Consider the following 16,146-nt stretch of genomic DNA (forward strand, 5'->3'; position numbering starts at 1 on the left):
AGATGATTGAACCAAGGGTCCCTCAGGACTCTCGGGCAGCCCCGCCCAGGACTTCCCGTGGACCCCAAACTACTAGCTTGCCAGGTCCGCCATTCGTTTCTGTTCCTTGAGGCCAACTGTAATTACTGCTCCTCGAGGAAAAGATTGAAAAGATGTGCAGTCCTCCCAGAGCACCACGTCCCCAGGTTCAGCTCTGCTGTGCCTGGAATGAGAACGACCAGGTCCCTGCCCTCACGGGCCTCGAGGCTGAAGAGATAAGCAGGCACCTCATTTTAATTATGCAAGCAAAAAGAAACGCCAGCCTGTCTGAAGTGCAGGGAGAGTACGGATCCCTTGGAGTCGGCTCTCAGAGAAGGCAGCATGGAGGAGGTGGCCTTTGAGCATGGAAGGATGGATAGGGTTCCAAAGGAAAATGACGGGATGCAGAGCTGCCCAAGGCGCCGCGTAGAGGACTGCAGCTCGTGTTCTGCCACTGTGTGCTGCGTGGTCTCTGCTCTTTGCTGAGCAGTTTCTTCCTCTGTAAAATGGGACCTTACAGCTCCCTGGTGACAGGATTGTGCTGAGCATGGAGTGGTAGAGTGGGGCAGTGACAGCCGCCAGGGTTATTGAGGAGGGGCCCTAGCAGGTGGGAGAATCTTCCACATTTGAGCAGGTTCTCTCTACAGGCATAAGGGGTGTGTGTGTGTGTGTGTGTGTGTGTGTGTGTGTGTGTGTGTACGTGTATGTGTTTGGTCGATTGGCAGCAAGTGTGAACAGCTGAGGCCTGGTGACAGGAGGTCTGAGGTGGCATTGGTGCCACAGTACCCTGGGGCAATGTGACCCACTCCCCTCATTGTTCATGGGGAGGTCCATGCTCCAGCCATTGTCCAGCTCTGCCACAGCAGCCTGGAGCCTCCCCTGGTGGGTGCTTGGCCGGAGGGGCGATTTGGGGCTGCCTCATCCTTCTGGCTAGTGTGCCTTGGCCTCCACCCTGGCCCAGCCTGGGTCTGGCTCTTCCCTGTGTCTGGATTCCCACCCCCAGCTTGGTGAGGTCAGGGAACAGGTATTTCAGGAATGCAGGAGGCGGGGCAGCCAGCCCCATTTGGATAATCATGGGGTAAATATTTGCCTTGCTCCTGGAGCCAGCACTGGCCCGCCAGGGGAGGACAGGGGCCTGTCCCTGGGGTCATGTAAGGGGATGTGTGTGGCGGCAGAGTTCTCCAAGGTGGGGAATCCCCTGTCACCCCGAGTCTGCTGGTCGCCTGACTAGCAGCTGTTTGGCACACATCTGTAAAATGAGTGTGGAAGAGCTCAGGCGCCTGAGGGTCAGTGTAGCGGGAGCTGGTTCTGCCGGCTCGGCCGGGGGAGCAGCGGGTTGGACCAGATGTGAGTGGACACCCTTGTGACCACAGTTCTCATCCCCACTTGGCCACTTACGATCTTGATCAATTACCCTTGCCCTGACTTTAGTGGGCACCATGGGCTGAGCTCTTCCTCCACCTGCATCTGCACACTTCGTATCTTGTTAAGGTCTGACAGCTACCAGGTCCAGGGGCATGTGTGTGCTCAGCGGGAAGCATGAGGAACTGAGCCTGTGATGGAAGCCCTGAACTCCAGGTTGAGGAGTGCCCTGGTGTAGACCCTGCCCAGCACAGTGCCCAAGGCCATCTGACCCCTCTCCCAGTGCCACCCGGAACCTCCCCTGGTGAAAGCTAATGGAGGCCCCTGCTTAGAGAGGAGCTGGGAGCTTAGCGAAGCCTAGTGACTTGCTCAAGGTCACGCAGCAGGTGTTCAACCCAGCTCTACACACTCTTGCCCTAACCCTTGAGGCCAGGGCCAGGGCTCCAGCCCCAAGTGTGGACTCTCAAGCCTTGGCAGCTGTAGAGATCAACTGGCTACTTAGCTGCAGGCCTGGAGCCAACCCTGGTCCTAGATACCCCATGTTTGGAGCACCTCTGCCCTCCAGGAATTCTGGATTGACTGACCCCAGATCTCTCTGGGTCAGACTTAGCCTCAAGTCAGCTTGGCCGAGTGCCTCTACCCAACCCTATACTCAGGTCCTCCCGGGGTTCCCTGGAGAAGGTGGGGCTGGGAAGGTAGGTATGGTGGGGGGAACCCCTCTTGGTCCAGGACAGTCCCTACCCCAAGTGTCATCTGCCTTGTCTCAGACCCAGCCTTGTCACTTTCCAGCTGGACTCCTCTGGCAGCCCTATCCTTCTCAGTGTCACATTCTGCAAAGCAGGCGTGGGTCCTGGCCTCCCCTCCCTCGGGAGTTTTAGATGCACCATGAGAGTGAGGGGTGTTTCAGGCTCCTGTCTGCACACTGCCCTTTCTGGTCTGGCAGTGAGAAGCTGCCCGGTGGTCAGGGTCTCACACGCCCCAGGATTGAGAGTCCTGTGCTGAGGGTCCCTCGGAGAGCTATCTGGGCACTGGGGTCCCTGCCTCGTGCCTAGCGCTGTCTGGGCCTGAGGCAGGGCTGCTGAGCAGCTCCCAGGGCTGGGCAGGGTTCAGACTCCCAGGCTGGCTGCTGTGTAGTGGACAGAGTGTGAGGATGGACCGCGCACTCACATCCCAGCTGTGTTCCCGTGAGTTCCTGATTGGCTGTGTGACCTCAGGAAGTTGTAGACCCTCTTGGCCTCGTGTGGACATCAGAGATGTCAGTTTCTACCCCACAGCATTTCACTGAGGGCTAAAGGAAATGTCCAAGGCACAATCCACAATATGGACTCGATACAGGGCGCCCTCCTACTCCCCCTCTCTTTCCCAGTGGGGTGTTCCAGTGCAGGCTCACAATCCCCCACCAGGGCCTGAGTTCAAATTCTAGCACCCCCACTTATGGCTCTGTGTCCCTGCCTAGGTCCTTTGCCCTCTCTGATCTCAGTTTGCTCCTTTGCATAAGCCCAACACCAAGGGGCTGGGGTGGCTGGGGCAGTGAGGTACATGTGTGTGCCGTGAGCCGAGTATGCCTGAGAGGCTGATGACCCGACACCGTTTCTCGGGGCCTGGATGATGCTCGCCAGGGAGCTAGGGCTTTCGGCTCTGGCTTCCGTCTCAGCTGCCAAGATAATTATTTTCTCTCTGTCAGCGGCTCTGCTGGCCAGCTTGCCTTTGGGAAAGGCCCAGCTGTGGGTGGTGGGGAGGCAGGAGGCCGACTCCAGTTCTGCCCCCATCACTGCTTCACTGTGTGACCCCAGACGAGGGCAAAAGCCTCCCGTCTCTGGGCCTCAGTTTCCTCCTCAATGAAAGGGAAGAATTGGGGTCAGTGAACCCTAAAACTGTATTTCCTAGGTCGGCAGAATTTGGGGACTGCCAGAGCCAGAAGGTCAGGATGTAGAGCTGTTTCCTCTCCCCATGGCTGGGGTGGGGACCCTGGGCCTGGCTCTGGGAGCTTGGGGTGTAGGGTTCCAGCACTCATGGAGTCCAGCATTGGTCCCTGTGAAGTCACCTATGCATCAGCTGACGTGTGTGGAGAGCCACGGTGTCTGTGCTCGCCTGCACTGCCTTACGCAGTCTTTACAGCTCTTTGAGGGAGGTCTTCTCGTTATTTCTATATCCTCTAACACAGTTGAGGAAACTGAGGCAGAGAGAGGCTGAAGAAACGTGTCCAAGCCACACACTTGGTACAAGGGTGAAGCCAAAATTGGAAGCAGATCCTTGTGACTGCTGAGCCTGCCTCTCAGTCACCAGGCCTGGTTGCCTCTTCTCGAGGAACTGGGCACCATTTCTCCCTGGGAGCCCCTGTCTGTGCACAGTGAGGTGGGCCCAGGCTGAGGCCCTTACCCAGCCCCTCGGCATGTGTGGAGGCGCATGCCTCATGTGGCACGGGCACCTTCTCTCCCGCTGTGAGCCATGAGCCTCATTCTGAGAGGAAGTGAGCCCTGCAGCCAGGTTTCCTGGTTTTTAGAGGCAGGCACTCCGGTGCAGACAGGCACAGTGATGGTTCCCGGCAATGCATTGGGGCACCTTCACACCAGAGCTTGAATCCAGGGTTCTGCACATCCCAACCTCCAGCTGAGACCCAAGAGAAGCCTACCAGCCAGGCCTCAGGGTCTCATCCTCCCTCCTGTCCTCGGGCTCTGTGGGCACTGGGGGAGGGTATTGGTGGGCTGTTAAAGAGGTGGGCCAGCCGAGCCTTACCCAGCAAGGATGGTCATGTGCCCAGTGCCCCAGCAGGCCCTGCACTTCTGCCTGCTGCTGTCTCTGTCCCGAGCACACTGTCTCCGGCCTGGACTCTGGAGCAGCCTCCCCACTGCTCTTCTGCCTCCTCCTATCCCTCCAAGCCCTTCTCCCTTCATAGCTATGGGGGCTTCCCCAGCTAGAACCAGGGTCGTGTTCCTCGGCTGCCCAGATGCTGCTGTGGCTCCTGCTCACCCTCTCTCTTACTGTCCCTGGCCCCTGGTCCCCACTCACACCACCCCCTCCCTCGCTCACTGCATCTGCTACACCACGGACCTCAAGTCCTCCGCTGGGCCAGGCACTTTTCTCCATCTTGGAGTCTTCGCATATGCTGTTCCCTCTGTCCTCTGCATCTCGGCCTGCCTCCCCCTGGCTTGTCACTCAACTTCACTTCCCCAGAGAGGCTACCTGAGACCTTGAGTCTGTGCTGTGTGGCTCCTGGACTCATTGTTTCTGGCAAGCACCGCTTTTACTTTTATATTATTTGATTCTTTGCTCTCGTCTGAGTCTCCACAAGGGCAGAGATCACTATCACATCGGCATGCTTGCTGAATGTTTGCTGAATGAATGAGTGAATGCCAGGTGCCTTTGTCATCAGGTCTCCGTGGATTCTCCTGGTGACCTTCAGACATATTTTGACCCCACTTTGACACATGAGGAAACTGAACTCCAGAGAGTCTGAGAGCATCTCTGTAATCACATAACTAGTAACTGGCAGGTGTTGGGGGTCAGGGGCCTGTTTATGCCGGGGCACCCATCAAGTTCCTTTGAAGTCCCCCTCTGTCAGATGGGGATGGTACAGTGGCATTGGGTGGTGGCCTCATGGTCAGTGCCGGGGCCCCTGCTGTAGGTGGGCCCACTGACCTCCCGCTCTCATTGTAGCAGGATGGAGCTGGAGTGAGGTGGAGGGGCCGCCAGCTGCTGACCGGCGCCTGGGACACTGGTGATTTGCAGATCACTGAGGTAGGTGTGCCACTGGGCTGGTGGGAGGTGGCTGGGTCGGACGCAGGTGTGTCCTGATGAAAGCAGGTGCTGGCCTTAGCACGCTGCACCTTTGACTTGGGCCTTAGCCCTGATGGGCAGGAGTGGGCATGGAACGCCTTTGCTGGGACCTCATCATGCCCCAGATGGGCCTCCCCTCTAACTGACACCCAGGGACCTCTTGTCCTGGCCTTTCTCTAGAGTGGCTGCTAGGGGTGGGACTGGAGGTCTGCCTGGGGAGAGGGGCAGGTCTGGCTACCTGGTCTTGGCACAGCAGCCCTGTCTCAGCACTCTGAACCCTGTGGGGTATGGGCAGCCCCACCAAAGGAGGTCCAGGTGAGCAGGGGCATGTTAGCTGAAATGAGTGCGGGGCTACCCGCCCCTGCTGCCCACTCTCACAAACACGCTGAGGTGGACACTGGGCGTGGGGTCAGACCACTGGGTTCAAATCCTGACTGGCACATGTAGTTACTCTGTGCCTCTGTTTACCTATCTATCAAATGGGAATGCGATGGCAGTGCCTGCCCCACTGTGGTGGTAAGGGGACGGCACACCTGCACACAGCAAGGACTGGGAACGTGTCAGCTATTTTCCTCAAAGGTGCCGGGACCCTCTTTTCTCCCCACATACCTGTTTCCACCATCCTGCTCCCCCTGGGGACCCACTAGTGCCAGGATGGACACGAACTAGACCCCTGGCCTGATGAGTAGGGGAGCGCCCCTTGAGAAGCAGCTGAGAACAGCAGGTCCTGAGGTTGAGCCCAGCTATGTCGTACGCTCCAACGTTTCTCATCATGGGATGGCATTTCAGGGTTGGTCTCACTTGGCCCTGTGCCCGGGGGCTGGGGGTGGGGGTGCCTGTGTAATCCCTGCTTACTCAGAGACTCTCAACCTAGAGATGAGAGGCTTCACAAAAACTCTCACCTGGGCTAGAGCCCTTTGTCCCAAGGCACCGTGGCGCTGGGGGCAGCCCGAGAGAGGGGCGTCTTCACCCTGGTGTAGAGGTGTCACCTAACATCCCCTGCTGCCCTCAGCGTTCCTCCTGGAGCCTAGCACTTCCAGGGGCCTAGGGCAGGGCCAGGTGAGCCTTAGTCAGGCTCTAACATTGGAGAGCCAAGGCCCCGTCTCCCTTCCCGCTGCAGGAAATCCCAGCTGTCAGCTGATCAGCTGGGTGACCTTGGGCCAGTCCCTTCCCTTGTGTGAGAGCCAGTTTGCTCCTCTGAAAATGAGGCTGATGACACCGACACTGCTGACAGGGCTGCTGTGAGGATGCTCAGAAGCCGTGAATGTGTTTAAATGTTACAGCCTCGTGAGCATCTGCTGTGTGTGTTCCAGGCACCATGCTCCTTTAATACATCTTTCTGCCCGCAAGAATCCCATGGGGAGGTTTGTCTAATGTCTCATGTTCCAGAGGCTTGGTGTGGTTAGGAAACCCACAGAGCCGTAAGTGCTGGAATGGGGATTTGAACTGAGGTCCGTCAGGATTAACCAGCGCACGAGGCCTTGGAGACCAGGGGCAGAGCCCCAGGACAAGCATGGGAGCTGCTTGGGGAAAGCCCCGCTGTTTCTGCCCTGCAGCCTTTGCCCAGCCCGGCAAGCCTGCTGCTCTCTGGAGCCAGAGGGTGACCCCTGAGACTGGTGGCCTGCCCCTTCCTGATGGGGCCTGCCTGCAACTCGATCAGGCTAGGGGAACCCTCTGCTAATTGTCTGGTAACCTTTGAAATTCTCCTTCACGGTGGGTTCTCTTTTCGGATGTTTTTCAAGGTAATTCATTCCTTTTCCAGAAATTGCCAGTGGCAGAGCATTAGGCAGCTGGTAATTAATCATAGGAGCGGCTTTGAGTTGATTCTTTGAAAAAAAAAATGAGGAACAGAAAGCCTTGGTGGAAAAAGAAAAGAAAAGAAAACCACTCCAAGGCGAGGTGGTAATCAATACCTACGGTGTCCTAGAAACAGCCGGGGTTGGGGACGGCGGACGTGCGGCCTTCTCTCTTTCTTCCCAGGGCTGGCAGACTGTCTTCCCTGGGCAGACTTCCCAGGGCTGGCAGCGGCAGCGTGGCGCTCCGCTCTTGACCATTGGCTCCCTGTATGGCTTTGAGAAGTTGTTGCCTTTCCCTGGACTCAACTTTGCCACCTGTAAAATGGGTGAAGGGCAGGTGTTAAGCTGGAAAGAACATTGAGTGAACCCTCGTTCAGGACCATGTCTTAGTGCCCGACGCAGAGCAGCGGCCCCATGGATGATCTGTTAGTTGGGTGACTGAGCGAATGACTCTCGTGGGTCCTAGCTAACTATCTTGAGTGAAGGAGGTGGTACTGGCTACAGGACATTGTGACTGTAGCTCTGTTATAATAGTGACAGGCTGGTGGGCCAGTTCTGTCACTTCCAAGCTAATGATGAAAGGACAGTCTTGCTTGATGGACTCTGGCCAGGAGACCTCAGGCCCTCAGTGGCAACCACACTGTGTCCTCAGCATCTTCCAGTTCAACTTTTCAAGAGTCTGAAAAATCTATCTGGAAAATTTATGTTAAAAAGCTGCCTCCAGGAGAGGTGGTGAGTTCCTCATCACTAAACAGTGTGCAAGCTGGGATTGGGGCTGTATGGGCCACTTGGACAGTGGGTTTTGGGGCTTGGGGGCATCGCTGAGTTTGGGAGACAGCATGAGGCTCTCCAGGATGGTTCTGGGGAGACTATACTAATGGGGAGAAAGCCTGTCCCCCACCTCCCCCAGCCCCTTCCCGAAGCTCCCAGGGGAGGATTGGACAAGGATACAGGCACTGATGTATCAGTGGCTCCCCCTCACTGGCCCCACTGCAAGGACATCGGGGCACTAGCCCCACTTTCCATCAGGGCTGAGGGAAAGATCCACACTCCTGACATCCGGGGGTGTCTAACAGACTGTGGGTTGGGTAAGGGGGTGGGGAGGAATAGAAAGCCCTTGTGTGGGAGGTGGGGGCCTCAGACCTAGGTCTGATACGCTGGTCTGTCTGGTGTAACCTCAGCAGCTCCCATTCCCTTTCTGGAATTTGGGCCATGATCCTTCGGGAGAGGGCAGCAGATAGAGTGTGTTCTCCAAGCCTTCCTTCCTGTGGAACCCTTCCCCTGCCCGGGTAAGCTCAGTTTGGGAGCTGGAGCTGGGCCTGACAAAGCTGGTTTCCTCTTAGCAGCTTCTCTCGTTCTGGCCCTGGTGTGGGACTGGGGTTCCTTGCCCAGAGACCCAGGATGACAGTGCACCCTAGCCTGAATAGTGGCTCTGGGAGGCTCAGAGCTTCCAGAGGGAGGGAGGGAGGAGGGCAAGTGGCTGTGTGCTTGTGTGAGTGCTTATGTACTAGTGTGCACCTGTATGTGGGTGTGATGGTTCAGGACGGCATGTGAGGCTGGGTGAATATTCGTGAGTATTCAAGGGAAGGGGAGACCCCTCCCTTCCCGTGTGTTTCAAGATCTCCATGTGCACACTGGCCCCACTTTCAGACTGGCCTGGGGGGCCCTGCTGACCACAGTGGAACCGACTGAGGGGCAGTGTGGGGGCCAAGCATTCAGGCCTGACAGCTCTGACCTGCCCTCCCACAGCTGGAGGCCCTGACAGCTCCCCGTGGTCATGGGAGGGCAAGGATTTCGTGGCCATGCCTCCTGCCACAGGCTTACACCCTGAGCCTCTGGCCTGAAGTTTCTGGGTGGGCCCAGCCAGCTCCCTCCTGGTCAGCTAGGGGGTCCTCTGTGAGCAGCAGAGCCCAACTTGACACAAGTCATTTTTTTACTTCTTCTGGCCTTGGCCTCCAAGCCCCAGCTCAGCAGTGTGTGAGTGTGTGTGACTGTGTGAGTGTGCGTGTATGTGAGTGTGTGTGTGTATGAGTATGTATGTATGTGTGAGAGTGTGTGTGTGTGTGTGTGTGTGTGTGTATGTGTATGTCTGGGCTGTCCCTGCAGCGTGAGGCAGTGTGTGGGTCTCTGCGTGTCTCCATCCCGTCTCCCTGTGGCCGTCTGTCCGCATCTCTCCCTGCTCTCTCTCCTGCCCAGCTTCTGTCTTCTCACACCCCCAACGCTGCCTCCTCGGCAGCTCACCTCCCTGACCGTAGCCTATCCCAGAGTCCTTGAACCTCCTCACCCCTGCTCTCCTTCTCAGCGCCACTCCTTGCCAGGCCTCCCAGCAGCACGGCTGCACCATGTCACCGCGTCACCTCCTCCTGTCATCCTCAGAGCTCTGCACAACAGAGGCCTCCCTACCTGCTGCCTTTGCCTAAATCTGGCTGCAGCCAACATGCCACCTCCTCCCGCCCGGCTCTTTGGCGGGTCTGAGGCAGCCCCACATTCCCAGCTGCTGAAGGCTGCACTCCGCATGTGGCCAGGTGGTGGGGGCAGGTGCCATCCCCTCCCCATGGCCCTGCCGTGCCGGCCACCTCCTGGCTCAGCGAGTGCAGGCTGCTAGCCCACCCTGAGACTGCCCTGTACTGTCCTGGGCATGTGGGCCGCTGGCCAACAGCTGGAGCAGGAGAACGAGAGGTGGCCTGTGCCCACTAACAAGGGGTGGTTGGAAACCTGGCATCTCCTCCAGCATTAATGAAATTCCTGCTATAATTAGAAGTGAGGTGTGCAGGAGCTGGTTGCCTGGTAGGAGTGTTTGTATGCTCATGAATAAGGGAGCATTGTCCTCTCCTGAGGGGAGAGGAGGCTGGAGGGGGTAGGCCCAGAGGGTCTCAGTGGCCTGTGAGGTGCAGAGGCCCCACCACTCACCTGGACGCCCTTGGGAAGCTCCCTAGGTCTCCGGCCCTGGTCAGTCAGTCTTCCTGGAAGTGCCTGCTGCGTGCCCAGCCGACTCAGCATGGCATTCGAAGCCGCCTCCATCTGGCCCCAGCCTCCTTTCACAGCCACATCACACGCTAGCCTTCTGCCAGCGCCCTGGGCTGCAGCTCCACCGCGCCACCCCCCGCCCCTGTTCTTCATCACACTTTCCCACTCTGCACTCGGTCCTGAGCCTATGGGCCGCCGCATGGCCCCATCCTCCGAAGCCTTGCTCAGGCCACACCTGCACCTCCTGGAGGCCCCATAGCCTTCCCTGGACACGCCTTCTAAATCCAGAACCTTCCCTCAACACTCTTCATGCCCTTTAAAGTGTGCGTCAGACCGCCCACCAGGCTATTTTTCATTTTGTATTGATTACATATTGGGATGGTAATATATTGGATTCACAGGTCAGATATTTTACATTCTTTATCATACTAAGTTTTTGAAATCTAGTCACTGCAGTCTCCACTGTTCACTGTATTGCATGGCGCAGGCTTGGAGAGTCCTGTTTCTTCACCTTGCAGGTGAAAAAGCTGAAGCCTGGGGAAGGAAATCCTGCAGGTGAGTTTGCAGAGCACATGCTCTCTCTCTGTAGGCAAGGCCGCCACTGCCCTGCAGGACAAATAAGGAACTGAAGCATAGGGCGCTTGTCCTAGAGAAAGATTGAGGCAGGCAGGATCATGACTAGAACCCAGGCGACGAACCTGAAATGAATAGAGGAAAGGCGATGTGAGCGATTTCATTCCCCTGCCCCACCCATAGTAGATTTCAGAGCTTGGGGCTGCCCCACACTTAATGCGCCCAAACAGCCCCAGACCAAGCAGCTGTCACAGTCTGGGCCACATACTGCCCAGTCCTGCCCTTCATCCCTCCCAACTTCCTGACAGCCGGCATACACCCTAGATGGAGCTAGGAGGATGAGAGCCCCGGCTCCTCCCAGGGAAGGTCACCCCTGCCCTTCAGCCCCTCCCACATCAGCCAGCAGAGTCTGAATCGCAGAGGTGCCCAAAGGGTGTGTTCTGTTAAGCAGCCCGGGTCTCCAGCAAGTGGAGGATGCCTGCGGCAGGGATGGCTCCAAGGCCAGGAGGGAGAAGAGGGGATTTACTCCACAGAGCCTGGCCCTGCACCTGCTGGCGTAGAGGGTTTTCCCAAAGTGGGGTGTCTCTTAGGAGCCAGGCCGGCAGCAGAACAGCCCCTCCAGAGCCCTCCACCCTCTGGAGCTGATTTTCCTCTTTGTTACCCACAAGTCCCCTCTGGCTGCACTTGGCTGTACGCTCCGTTTACAATCTACCTCTTGTTTGCCTCTGCTCAGGCAGTGTGGTGGGAGTCATGGAAGGTTCAGGTGCTCATCTCCCTCCACCACAGACAGGGCTGGTGCCACTACCAAGGCGGAGCTCCCTTGGGCGCCTATCTCTTCCCACCAGCAGGGGCTGCAGAGTTTGAGTGTACTGAGCCGACAGCCCCCCACCTCTCTCTCCCCAGCCCATTCCCTCCTTCATCTGCACACAGACACCCTGTGGCCTTTCCTTGTCTCTGCTCCTCCAAGCCGTTTCCGCACTGGACCGTATACTCCTTGAAAGCTCAGGGCAGGTTGTGAACCATGTCCCCAGCACAGTCCCTGGCCAGTTCTGTGCTGAAGGGCAGCAGGAAGCCACAGGCACCCAACTTGTACACCCTCAGCTTCCTCCAGGGATAGCAACGAGGTGTTGTCTACCATCCCAGTTGTTTCTGTGCTCGTGGGCCGTGTTAAGAAGGATTCAGAGCAGGGCACGGTGGCTCATGCTTGTAATTCCAGCACAGATCATGAGGTCAGGAGTTCGAGACCCGTCTGGCCGACATAGTGAAACCCCATCTCTACTAAAAATACAAAAAATTAGCCGGGTGTGGTGGCAGGCACCTGTAATCCCAGCTACTCAGGAGGCTGAGGCAGAGAATCGCATGAACCCGGGAGGCAGAGGTTGCAATGAGCCGAGACTGCACCATTGCACTGCAGCCTGGGCGACAGTGTGAGACTCCATCTCAAAAAAAAAAAAAAAAAAAAAGAAAGATTCCGAGGTTGTGTGCAGACTCCACAAGAAACGGTGCTGTGCACTGCCTTGGGCACAGGCACGCTCTCAGCCCTGCTCCCTGCATATCAGGTCTGTTTGACTCATGCCTCAGCTCTGGGCTGTGGCAGTGCAGGAGGAGGGAAGAGGCAGGGGCCTCAGTGTGACCCCCACAGGTGTCTGTCCGCTCTGGCCACTGGGTGAGCTGGGCCACAGAGAACCTTCCAGAGCCCCCAGGGAGCTGACTGGTTAATGGAGAGCAGGAGCTGTGTGGTCGCTGAGCCTTTGGAAGCGTCTCCCTCACATCTGTCTCCCCCATTAGGTGCTTCTTACCCTTCCTCAGCCCCCGTTTGGGAAGTAGCAAGCTTGTGGCTGTTCTAGGACCTGCCACTGCTCCCCTGAGGCATCTTTAGGGACCTCTGTTGGGGCCTAGGGGAATGGCTCTGCTTCATAACCTCTGTGGAATGCTCCTGTGGTGCCATTTCCATCTGGCCCACCCTCAGGTTGGTGGGAAGGGCTGGCATGAGACAGCCCTTGCTGGGTATCCCCTGCCAGTTCTCTCTGGGCCCTGGCTTCACCCAGACTTCCCGTCACAGGCTCCCACCCCTGCCTTTGTCACTATCTGGGGAGCCAGCTCCCCGTACTTGGTTGCCTCTGCCCCCAGCAGTGCCCTCTCAGGTAGGAGTTCCCAGCTGCTTTCTGCCCAGCAGCTCCCGCATGGGAGGATTGAGCCAGGTGGACTTTGATGCACTAGAACCTGCAAATAATCTGGAGCATTTTTTTCTCTGTGTGTGGAAGAAAAGCAACCAACATCCCTGCATCCTGTAGCCAGCTTAGCCTGTCTGCAGCCACAGCCCCAGGAGGGCGATAAAGATCATCTCATGCCTGGCAGTGACTCCCCCAGCTGCTGCCCACACACCTCCATGGCTGGAGAAGGCACCACAGTTTCACTCATGTAAATTCACTGTGATAAAGGATAAAGTACAGTGTGTGGTCAAAGCGTGGGTTTCAGGGACCAGCGGTTCTGGGTTCAAATCTCGGTTCTTCCACCTATCAGCTGGGTGAGTCTGGACAAGTTACTTCATTCTCGACTCCCCTCTTTCCTCATCTGTAAAGTAGGGTGCAGTGTACCCACTTGGCAGAATAAAGGGCAGCAATAGCTGCATGGCACCGGTCCTCTCTTTTAGCAACAGACCAACGCCCTTAGGGAGATACCTCCTACCCCTCAGACAGGAGCATCCCCTGGAAATTGGCATTTGTTAGCTCTGGACCCAGACACTTCCCTCTCCTGAGATACTGGACCCCCAGGTCCTCTCTTGAGCCATCAAGTGGGAACTTCCAAGAGGATACTTTGAGATGGAGATGTCGTGCTTCCTAGGCACACTAGCAGTCCCAGGCCACGTGGGACACCTGTTTAAATGCAGATCACCAAGCCCCTCTCCTGGAGTCTGATTCTGTAGGTCTGGAGTTGGGCCTAGACCTCTGAATTTTTAACAGATGACCCCAGAAAATACCTGTGATCTGGCCAATCTGGGACACACTGGTGCCTGCAAAGGGGAGCTGGCCTAGAGACCTGAGCCCATAAACCAGGGGTTTAGATGAGCAGGGATCTTCCTGCTCTTAAAACCTCATGACAATCAGACATTCCCTGATGTCCCCTCTACCAGGCTCCCTGGGGCAAATCTATAGGTTTCCACCCCATTCCTTCTTAGCCACAGAGCCTTTGGCTCAGCAGCCTGCTGCCAGCCCCAGAGCCCTGGAGATAGAGAAGCTGTTCCCTGGGTGTCACATGCCATTTACTGGCTATTTCCTTGCCTTCCAGGAGGCCCTGCCTGCAGGCATTACTGGAGTCCACTCAGATCTGAGATCTTTTTTGTAAGCTCAGCTGGATCACTAAGTGGTACCTACTGGGAGGTAGGGTAGAGGCCAGAGTGGGTGGGGGTGGTCCTGCAGCTCCTCTGAGGCCCCTGGGAGCCTTATTAGTTAACACACATGAAAGCCTGCAGTGTTGGAACTGCAGGATGGGCCTGCAGAGCCCTGTCTTATTACAGATGGGGAAACTGAGGCCCAGGGTGGAACGTGTGTGCTAGGAGCATGTGAGCTCTGGGATCTCTGTGTGGCTCACAGTCTGGTCTCTGGGCCATCCCATGCGGCCCACCATGCCACTCCTTGTGTGGTTCATTTAGGATGGGCAGCCCTGCCAGGCTTAAGCCCTCAACTTAAGCTGCTGAGTCCCTAGGAAAAGACAGAGCCACCTCAGGACACATCTGAGGGGCTGCCTGCTCCCTTCTTGGACCCCCACTGTCAGCCTAAATCAACAACCCCCTCCCAGCCCATGGGTCCTCTCACCCCAGCCGGGGCAGCCGCATGGAAGCTTTCCAGGAATATCCACGCACAGGGTGGTGAGCTCCAGAAATGAAAAGGCTCTCACACTCCCTGCTTCCTCCCATTTTCCACTTACTGCTGCTCAGGAGAGTTAACAAGCAGAGGTGAAAAAGCTGGCCCTGTTCTAATGAGACCTCGTTTGAGGCAGCTGGGTCTGGGCTAATGCCACAGAAGGAATTCTTCACTGCCGGGCCTTCACTCCACCAGGGATGAGGCCCAGGCCTAGAACCCAGGGGCTGCTCTGGGCTGTTGCTCAGAGGATGCCAGGGGCCAGACCTCTCCTGACCACTGGCATCCTGCCTGCACAGCTAACCTTAGGTGTGGGGTCAGAGTGGGCAGCTTTGTCTCCTTCCCGGAGGGAGCCCCACTGGGTCCTTAGTTCACATCTGGTGCCTGGTACGGCACCCATCTCAGGCCTCTGCACAAGTCAGCCCCTCTCCACTTCAGTCTCCATCTGCAGTCAGTAAGGCAGCTGAATACGGCTTGTGTAGGTCTGTGTTCAGCTCTGTAGGTGACAAAGAAACAAAAACCTGTGCCAGTCCCAGGGGAGCTCACTGTCTAGGCCACCATAGGCCACATGCAGGAACAGAATTTGTGATGCATCGTGTCCGCGGGGCCAGGGATGTGTTGAAATCAAAAGATTTTGTCCTCGGAAAGTGAGGACCTGTGGAAGGCTTCCTGGAGGAGGCTGACTGGAATGGATTGACAGAGCATTTCAAGAATTTCAGATGGGCCTAGGGGCTGGGACAGGTGATAGTGTTTGTACCAGAGCATCACTGGGCACACACCTGGCCCTGTCCTGGGACAGAGAGACCCAGCAAGGATGGAGCCATGCTGTTGAGGCAGTCACGGGCTCAGACCTGGTACGTGGTAGGCCGTATCCCTATGAAGTGGATGAGCAGCACAGAGCACTGCTTTTTAAGTGTAGAAATGTAGTTTCGTACTCCATAAAGGCTGACTGAATGAAGGGTACATCACGTACACTCAAGTATCCGCAGAGCAAGCGAGAGTTCAGGTCAGGAGGCAGCAGAGACAAGGAGATGATAGGGTGCGAGGTCTCTGGGGCAGCAGCAGGGCTCGGAGTGGCTCAGCCTCGTTCATTCCTGGTTCAGGAACCCAGAGTAGTGGATGCCTGCTGGAGGCATCCTTCAGAGCCACATGTCACCCTCCTAAGGGCACACTGTGGCACCTGACCAAGCAGGAACATGGCGGGTGAGGACACCTAGGGCCTAGCTGCAGAGCAGTGGCAGCCTCCCTGGGGCACATTTGTACCCAGCATCTGGTATGTGCCTCAGATAGACCTACCCTCCCTAGATCCTCTAGGACAGGAGGAAAATGAGTTGCCTATGGCATGTCCGTCACTGAAGGGCAGGGGACAGGCCAGCTACAGAGCCCTGAGATGGTCATGGTTATAATAGTAATAATGACAGCAGTGTCAGCGGCCAGGGCATCATTTATTTGATTCCCAGTGACACCTTATGAGGTAGCGAACAGTATTTATTATCTCCAATTTATGGATGAGGAAACTGAGGCAGAGGAAAGGAAAAAAGCCAAAGTCTCTGGGTGGCAGAACAGGGTAGGAACTTGGGTCCTTGGACCCTAAACTCCAGCCTGGCCTTGGGTTGGCCTGTCACTCAACCTAAGGAGCATCCCATCCAACCTTCACTGCTGTCACGTGGAGCGTGAGGGCCACTGTTGCATCTTTTGACACAAAGGAGGAGGAGGACACGAACTCTCCAAAAAAATAATTTCAAGTCTTCCATTATCAAACTTTACACAGGTCCTTCTCATACCTTCCCAGC

General features: G+C 56.7%; 1 protein-coding gene across 5 annotated transcripts in view; it reads left to right on the top strand.

Annotated features, from left to right (window-relative positions):
* ZMIZ1 (zinc finger MIZ-type containing 1) overlaps positions 1-16,146 on the top strand; it is a 243,323-nt gene that overhangs the window by 86,867 nt on the left and 140,310 nt on the right. For 4 of the 5 annotated variants that reach the window (XM_012466280.2, XM_012466277.3, XM_021673853.2 and 1 more), the window contains exon 4: positions 5,038-5,118. The gene's annotated coding sequence lies outside the window, so the exon portion shown is untranslated. The remainder of the gene's footprint in view (positions 1-5,037; positions 5,119-16,146) is intronic. The other variant, XM_012466278.3, reaches the window with a different exon arrangement.

Source organism: Aotus nancymaae, unplaced genomic scaffold, assembly GCF_030222135.1.
Source record: "Aotus nancymaae isolate 86718 unplaced genomic scaffold, 86718_ANA_hifiasm-v0.15.2.pri h1tg000010l, whole genome shotgun sequence".
Lineage (NCBI taxonomy): Eukaryota > Metazoa > Chordata > Mammalia > Primates > Aotidae > Aotus > Aotus nancymaae.